This window comes from Cherax quadricarinatus, chromosome 45 (assembly GCF_038502225.1).
Source record: "Cherax quadricarinatus isolate ZL_2023a chromosome 45, ASM3850222v1, whole genome shotgun sequence".
NCBI lineage: Eukaryota > Metazoa > Arthropoda > Malacostraca > Decapoda > Parastacidae > Cherax > Cherax quadricarinatus.
Window position 1 is genome coordinate 5710095 of NC_091336.1, and position 10000 is coordinate 5720094.

At 45.0% G+C, this 10000-nt stretch overlaps 1 protein-coding gene across 2 annotated transcripts in view; it reads right to left on the reverse strand.

Annotated features, from left to right (window-relative positions):
• Positions 1-10000, reverse strand: part of LOC128694872 (uncharacterized) — a 187342-nt gene that overhangs the window by 109355 nt on the left and 67987 nt on the right. The window lies entirely within an intron of this gene.

Below are 10000 nucleotides of genomic sequence, written 5' to 3' on the forward strand. Positions count from 1 at the left end.
ATATATATATATATATATATATATATATATATATATATATATATATATATATATATATATATGTATATATATATATATATATATATATATATATATATATATATATATATATATATATATATATATATATATACATATATATATATATATATATATATATATATATATATATATATATATACAGTGTATATACGCAGAAGTATATGTATACAGTGAATATACCTTGAAAATATACTTTATTCCCTATTTTAGATATCAGAGTAATCTTGACTTGAGGTGTACAGGTGACATGCAGCCTCAGTGACCCTCGTGCAGTAGATAGACTTCACACTTATCTTGTATCAGGAGTTATAGAAGGGAAGAATTTCGGATTGGGACTGTAAATAAATATTATTCCCCCTCCTTCCCTATCTCCCTCCCTCTCTACCTCAGTCTCTCATTCCCTCCCTCTCTCCCTCCCCCCTCCCTCCCCCCCTCCCTCCCTCCCTCCCTCCCTCCCTCCCTCCCTCCCTCCCTCCCCCCCCTCCCTCCCTTCCTGGTGGTTGAGAACGGATAGATTTATTTGATAACTCCAGTGCCTGTCCTTCTGCCGCTCTCATCTACATACTGAATAAACTCTAAATGATTTCACGCTTTCAGGAAAGAATGACGGTCTGTTCTTGAAGCCAATTCGTTTATCTGAAATGAAAAGAGAGAGAAAGAGAGAGAAAGTGAGAGAGAGAGAGAGAGAGAGAGAGAGAGAGAGAGAGAGAGAGAGAGAGAGAGAGAGAGAGAGAGAGAGAGAGAGAAGTGCCACAGATAGCACTACTGTGTCATGTGTGCATCAGAGATCACTTTCTGTGACCCAACTCTTCTCTCCCACAGCTCTAGAAGTCTTCACAGCTTTCCCAGCACCACAGTTCGAGCCCCCCGTACATCATTCTATTTATTCAGTTTATGTTATAGAGTTTAACTACATCTTCAAGGATGATGCAATTGAAGTGGTTTTGCTGGTCACTGCAACAGTGAGTCTTGCAATGTTTCATTGTAGAGCAACTTGTCTAGAACAATTATTTTTGGTCATAATATAGATTTTGATAATTGGAAACTGGTGTTGATATGTGATTATTATATCAAGAGTTATTGAATCAGAATTATTCCATCAGTTCTAAACTATAATATACGTGAACGACAATATAATTTCAATACTGTAGCTCGTGCATGAGTTAATAATCGTCAAGATTAAGTGGTTTGATAATAAATTTGTGAAATGTAGTGAGAACACTGCATGTCAAACTTTTCCGGGTGAAATCAAGGAAAGCCAGGTGTTAATTATTCAGGGTTATGTTAAGGATTGTGTAGGTTATATTCCCTTCGTGATGACTCTTAACTCGTAATATATTTATTTCTGCTAAAGCGGCCATGTTGTATGTTAGTGGTATTTAGTACCGACGAGATGATGAATTAGATACACGTGCAACATCTGGGTATCTTTACTGTAGACAGTGGATGCGAGAAGTCTACATGTCAAGACACCAAGATGTTGCGTACGTGTCTAATTCATGTTGAAGACGCCATTTAATATTATGTAATGGTGCTTTCTTTTTTCCCTTACATAGTTATTATTTTAGTCCATTCTTCTCTTTCTCCTTGCTTCCTTGTTCTACGTCATTGATGTCTTAGTGGCTATGTCTCTCTTTTCCTTCCTCTGCCCTTCCTACTATCCTTATTCCTATTGTCTACCTCCCTCTTGCTGCACTTTCTACAGTCTATCTTCTTACTCTTTTTCGTTTCCTCCTGCCTTTTCTGCTATCCATTTTCCTCCTTCCTATATCACTCCGATCCTTACTAATAATTACTTTTTCTCATAGCCCCTTCTACTCCTCCGTGTCCTGATACATTTTCCCTACCCCTACCCACACTCTCTGGCCCCTACCCTCACCCCTGCAACCCCTACCCACGCCCCCCTCACAAAGCCCCCCCCCTACCCCTGCCTTTGCCACCCCCGGCCGTCAAAGACTAGGATGAAGGAGTGTTGGTGAGAGCAGTAAATCAGCGAGGCTACAGCTCCTGCCTCGGCAGATGAATAACAGACGGTGACGCCTGATAACACACGGCCTCATAGATTACCTCTGAAATACTTCTCCAGGATTTTTCCTCTTTTTTTTTTTTTTGTCCTCTCCTCTCTCTCTCTCTCTCCCCTTCTAAACTCCAAGTGAAATATTTCTCCCCCTGACGTTGGCGAGGCCGGAGGAAGAGCGGTGACATTTCATTTACGAAGCGGATCACTGGGCGACGTCGCAGTTCGGACGAGACGAACGAAGAGCGACGCTCAGGGAGGCGCGAGATCGGGAAAATCTCTCTCTCTCTCTCTCTCTCTCTCTCTCTCTCTCTCTCTCTCTCTCTCTCTCTCTCTCTCTCTCTCTCTCTCTCTCTCTCTCTCTCTCTCTCTCTCTCTCTCTCTCTCTCTCTCTCTCTCTCTCTCTCTCTCTCTCTCTTTCTTTCGCTTCTTCAAGTGATAGACAAAGTTTTGCCTTGGTGTTAGGGAAGGATTCTTCAACCAGGAAAATAGATACCAAGAAACAGAGCTGCCCTACTGATTTAGCGTTAGTAGCATTGTAAGTAGTAGTAGTAATAATAATAATAACAGTAATAATAATAATAATAATAATAATAATAATAATAATAATAATAATAATAATAATAATAATAATAACAGTAATAATAATAATAATAATAATAATAATAATAATAATAATAATAATAATAATAATAATAATAATAATAATAATAATAATAATAATGTGCTCCTTTCGTCCATTACAAAAATTAGAGGTACAGTATAAAAAGGACTCACACAGACCAGTATAAGAACGAGTCGTTTCAGCCCTGGATTATTGATCAGGATGGATCGAAACGTCGTGAAGTGCTATATTTCCATTCTGTGGGATAGTTGTGAACTGTCATGTTGAAACTGGAATTAAGACGAGTATTTTGTGTCACACAGTGAGTTAGGATGTTGTTGGTGTCAGGCAGCTGTCATCACGGCCCCGTTACCACCACCTTCACCCACCTTCACCTACAACTGATACCACCTTCACCTACTACACCTACAACTGATACCACCTTCACCTACTACACCTACAACTGATACCACCTTCACCTACCACACCTACAACTGATACCACCTTCACCTACTACACCTACAACTGATACCACCTTCACCTACTACACCTACAACTGATACCACCTTCACCTACTACACCTACAACTGATACCACCTTCACCTACTACACCTACAACTGATACCACCTTCACCTACCACACCTACAACTGATACCACCTTCACCTACTACACCTACAACTGATACCACCTTCACCTACCACACCTACAACTGATACTACCTTCACCTACTACACCTACAACTGATACCACCTTCACCTACCACACCTACAACTGATACTACCTTCACCTACCACACCTACAACTGATACTACCTTCACCTACTACACCTGCAACCGATACCACCTTCACCTACTACACCTACAACTGATACCACCTTCACCTACTACACCTACAACTGATACCACCTTCACGTACCACACCTACAACTGATACCACCGTCACCTACCATACCTGCAACTGATACCACCTTCACCTACCACACCTGCAACTGATACCACCTTTACCTACCACACCTGCAACTGATACTACCTTCACCTACCACACCTACAACTGATACCACCTTCACCTACCACACCTACAACTGATACCACCTTCACCTACCACACCTGCAACTGATACCATCTTCACACACCACACCTACAACTGATACCACCTTCACGTACCACACCTACAACTGATACCACCTTAACCTACCACACTTACAATTGATACCACCTTCGCCTAATACCCCCTTGCACATTCTAATAACACGAGTAATGCCACCTGCGTCTATGACCAACATAACTACACATATCTCATATACCACTATAATTACAACTATCATGACTACCACAACTCTCTGCTGCTACCACCACAACAAGTACCCACACATGCATCTTCCACCGCTATAACTACCGCTACCAACACCTACCAAGATCTGCACCTACTAAGACCACAAATACAACAACACTTACCGCCCCACAACTACCAACACCACCACAACTACCAACACCACCACAACTACCAACACCACCACAACTACCAACACCACCATAACTACCAACACCACCACAACTACCAACACCACCACAACTACCAACACCACCACAGCTACCAACACCACCACAACTACCAACACCACCACAACTACCAACACCACCACAACTACCAACACCACCATAACTACCAACACCACCACAACTACCAACACCACCATAACTACCAACACCACCACAACTACCAACACCACCACAACTACCAACACCACCATAACTACCAACACCACCACAACTACCAACACCACCACAACTACCAACACCACCACAACTACCAACACCACCACAACTACCAACACCACCACAACTACCATCACCACCACAACTACCAACACCACCACAACTACCAACACCACCACAACTACCAACACCACCATAACTACCAACACCACCACAACTACCAACACCACCATAACTACCAACACCACCACAACTACCAACACCACCACAACTACCAACACCACCATAACTACCAACACCACCACAACTACCAACACCACCACAACTACCAACACCACCACAACTACCAACACCACCACAACTACCAACACCACCACAACTACCAACACCACCACAACTACCAACACCACCACAACTACCAACACCACCACAACTACCAACACCACCACAACTACCAACACCACCACAGCTACCAACACCACCACAGCTACCATCACCACCACAGCTACCAACACCACCACAGCTACCAACACCACCACAGCTACCAACGCCACCACAGCTACCAACACCACCACAGCTGCCAACACCACCACAGCTACCACCACCACCACCATAACTACCAACACCACCACAACTACCAACACCACCACAACTACCAACACCACCACAGCTACCAACACCACCACAACTACCAACACCATCACAACTACCAACACCACCACAACTACCAACACCACCACAACTACCAACACCACCACAGCTACCAACACCATCACAACTACCAACACCACCACAACTACCAACACCACCACAGCTACCAACACCACCACAACTACCAACACCACCACAACTACCAACACCACCACAGCTACCAACACCACCACAACTACCAACACCACCACAACTACCAACACCACCACAACTACCAACACCACCACAGCTACCAACACCACCACAACTACCAACACCACCACAGCTACCAACACCACCACAACTACCAACACCATCACAACTACCAACACCACCACAACTACCAACACCACCACAGCTACCAACACCACCACAACTACCAACACCACCACAACTACCAACACCACCACAGCTACCAACACCACCACAACTACCAACACCACCACAACTACCAACACCACCACAACTACCAACACCACCACAGCTACCAACACCACCACAACTACCAACACCACCACAACTACCAACACCATCACAACTACCAACACCACCACAGCTACCAACACCACCACAACTACCAACACCACCACAACTACCAACACCACCACAACTACCAACACCACCACAGCTACCAACACCATCACAACTACCAACACCACCACAACTACCAACACCACCACAGCTACCAACACCACCACAACTACCAACACCACCACAACTACCAACACCACCACAACTACCAACACCACCACAGCTACCAACACCACCACAACTACCAACACCACCACAACTACCACAACCACCACAACTACCAACACCACCACAACTACCAACACCACCACAACTACCAACACCACCACAACTACCAACACCACAACTACCAACACCACCACAACTACCAACACCACCACAACTACCAACACCACCACAACTACCAACACCACCACAACTACCAACACCACAACTACCAACACCACCACAACTACCAACACCACCACAACTACCAACACCACCACAACTACCAACACCATCACAACTACCAACACCACCACAACTACCAACACCACCACAGCTACCAACACCACCACAACTACCAACACCACCACAACTACCAACACCACCACAACTACCAACACCACCACAGCTACCAACACCACCACAACTACCAACACCACCACAACTACCAACACCACCACAACTACCAACACCATCACAACTACCAACACCACCACAGCTACCAACACCACCACAGCTACCAACACCACCACAACTACCACACCACCACAACTACCAACACAATCACAACTACCAACACCACCACAGCTACCAACACCACCATAACTACCAACACCACCACAACTACCAACACCACCACAACTACCAACACCATCACAACTACCAACACCACAACTACCAACACCACCACAACTACCAACACCACCACAACTACCAACACCACCACAACTACCAACACCACCACCACACCACCCACTAGCAACACCAACACAACTACCAACACCACCCAACGCCACCACATCACACCACCGTAAATTCCAACACCACCACAACTACCAACACCACCACTACCAACACCACCACAGCTACCAACACCACCACAACTACCAACAACCACCACAACTACCAACACCACCACAACTACCAACACCACCACAACTACCAACACCACCACAGCTACCAACACCATCACAACTACCAACACCACCACAACTACCAACACCACCACAGCTACCAACACCACCACAACTACCAACACCACCACAACTACCAACACCACCACAGCTACCAACACCACCACCACCACCAACACCACCACAACTACCAACACCACCACAACTACCAACACCACCACAGCTACCAACACCACCACAACTACCAACACCACCACAGCTACCAACACCACCACAACTACCAACACCACCACAACTACCAACACCACCACAACTACCAACACCACCACAGCTACCAACACCATCACAACTACCAACACCACCACAACTACCAACACCACCACAGCTACCAACACCACCACGCTGCCACACCACCACTCCACCACACTACCAACCACCACCACAACTACCACACCATCACAACTACCAACAGCCACCTGACTACCACACCACCGCACCAGCCACCTGAACACCACACCAACTCAACCACCACAACTACCAACACCACCACAGCTACCAAGCACCACCACTAACCAACACCACCACAACTACCAGCACCACCACACTACCAACACCACCTACTACCAACACCATGCCACACTACCAGCACCATCCACAACTACCAACACCACCAACTACCAGCACCACCTACTCCAAACACCGACTACCAACTGCACCACTACAACTACCAAGCACCACCACAGCTACCAACACCACCACAACTACCAGCACCACCACAGCTACCAGCACCACTACAACTACCAAGCACCACCACAGCTACCACAACCACCACACTACTAAGCACCACCACACTACCAAGCACCACCACACTAAACACCACCGCACACCACCAGCTACCACACCGCACTAACACCACCAAACTACCACACCACTAACACCAACACCACCACCAACTACCAACCACCACACACGCCACAACTACCAGCACCACCCTACCAAGCACCACCACAACTACCAACACCACCACAGCTACCAGCACCACCTGACTACCAACCACCACCACTACAACCACCAGCTACCACACCACAACAGCAACACCACCAGAACTACCAACCCACCACACCTGCCACAGCAACACACCTACTACCAGCACCACCACACTACCAGCACCACAAGCTACCAACACCACCTGACTACCAACCACCAGCACCACTACCACACCACCACAGCACCACCACCACCACAACTACCAACACCACCACAACTGCCAAACTACCACCGCAACACACCACCACCAGCTACCAGCACCACCACAGACTAACCAGCCACCACCTGACTACCAAGCACCACCACACTACCAGCACCACCTGACTACCAGCACCACCTGCCACTACCAGCACCACCTGACTACCAACACCACCACAACTACCACCCACAACCTACCAAGCCACCACAACTCCAAGCACCACAGCTACCACACCACCAAACTACCACCACACCACCAAACTACCACCACACCACCAAACTACCACCACACCACCAAACTACCACACCACACCTGACTACAACACCACCACAACTACCAACACCACAACTACCAACACCACCACAACTACCAACACCACCACAACTACCAACACCACCACAACCACGAACACCACCACAACTACCAACACCACCACAACCACGAACACCACCACAACTACCAACACCACCACAACTACCAACACCACCACAACTACCAACACCACCACAACTACCAACACCACTACTATCACTACTAACACAAATTTCACTAACGCCACAACTAACTTATCCTCTTCGTCTTTCTATTTATTCTCTTCCATTTGATAATTGCCCTCTTTCTCCACCTCCTCCTCTTCTTCCTCCTCCTCCTCCTCTCTCCCCACAACCCCCAACCCCCACCAGCTCCTACCATTGCAGAGTGCAGGTTGAACTTCCATGTTGCAACAACCATGTACTAGCACGCTGCACACAGCTGGAATAACAAGAAGCACGACCTCCTTGCAACACTACAACCATCATCGTTCAACTAGTGCGAACAAGTTGCTTATTAAAAGAATTGATGTCGGGTTGCACGTCTACTTAGTTTGTTAGTTTTGTGAATCTTGCAATAGCAAGTCGCTCATTCCATCCCCGTTTCATCTAGTTACTAACCAACAAGGATATCTGAATGATTAAGAAATTACAGTAAACTCTCAGTGTATATACATATATTCATGCATATATGAATACATCAAGTGGTACGTAAACACACATAAACATAGTTTTAGGAATGGGTGTGACAGGGTCCAAGACGACAGGAAGAAGCGGACACGGAAACTACCAGATGACAGATACTATTATCACCTGAGACTTTTTACCCTTGTAACCTTATATATGGTGAGTACATACATACATACATACACACATACATACATACATACACACATACATACATACATACATACATACATACATACATACATACATACATACATACATACATACATACATACATACACATACATACATACATACATACATACATACATACATACACATACATACATACATACATACATACATACATACATACATACATACATACATACATACATACACACATACATACACATACATACATACATACATACATACATACATACATACATACATACACACATACATACATACATACATACATACACACATACATACATACATACATACATACATACATACATACATACATACACACATACATACATACATACATACACACATACATACCTTACATACATACTTATACATACATACATACACACATACATACATACTACATGCACATACAGCATACATACATACATACATACATACACACATACATACATACATACATACACACATACATACATACATACATACATACATACATACATACATACATACATACATACATACATACATACATACGTACGTACGTACATACATGCATACATACAGACAAACAAACAGACAGACGCAAATGTAATGAATGGAGTGAATATACACACAAACAGGTGGACATACACGTATATACACAGGCAGTCAAACATACACACACACACAGACTACATGATAACGACGTATAAAATACTGAGAGGAATTGACAAGGTGAACAGGGCCAGAATGATACAGAGATGGGATACAGGAACAAGGGGGCACAACTGGAATTCGAAAGGTCATATGAGTTGACAGGGACGTTAGGAAGTATTTCTTCAGCCTTAGAGTTGTCAGAA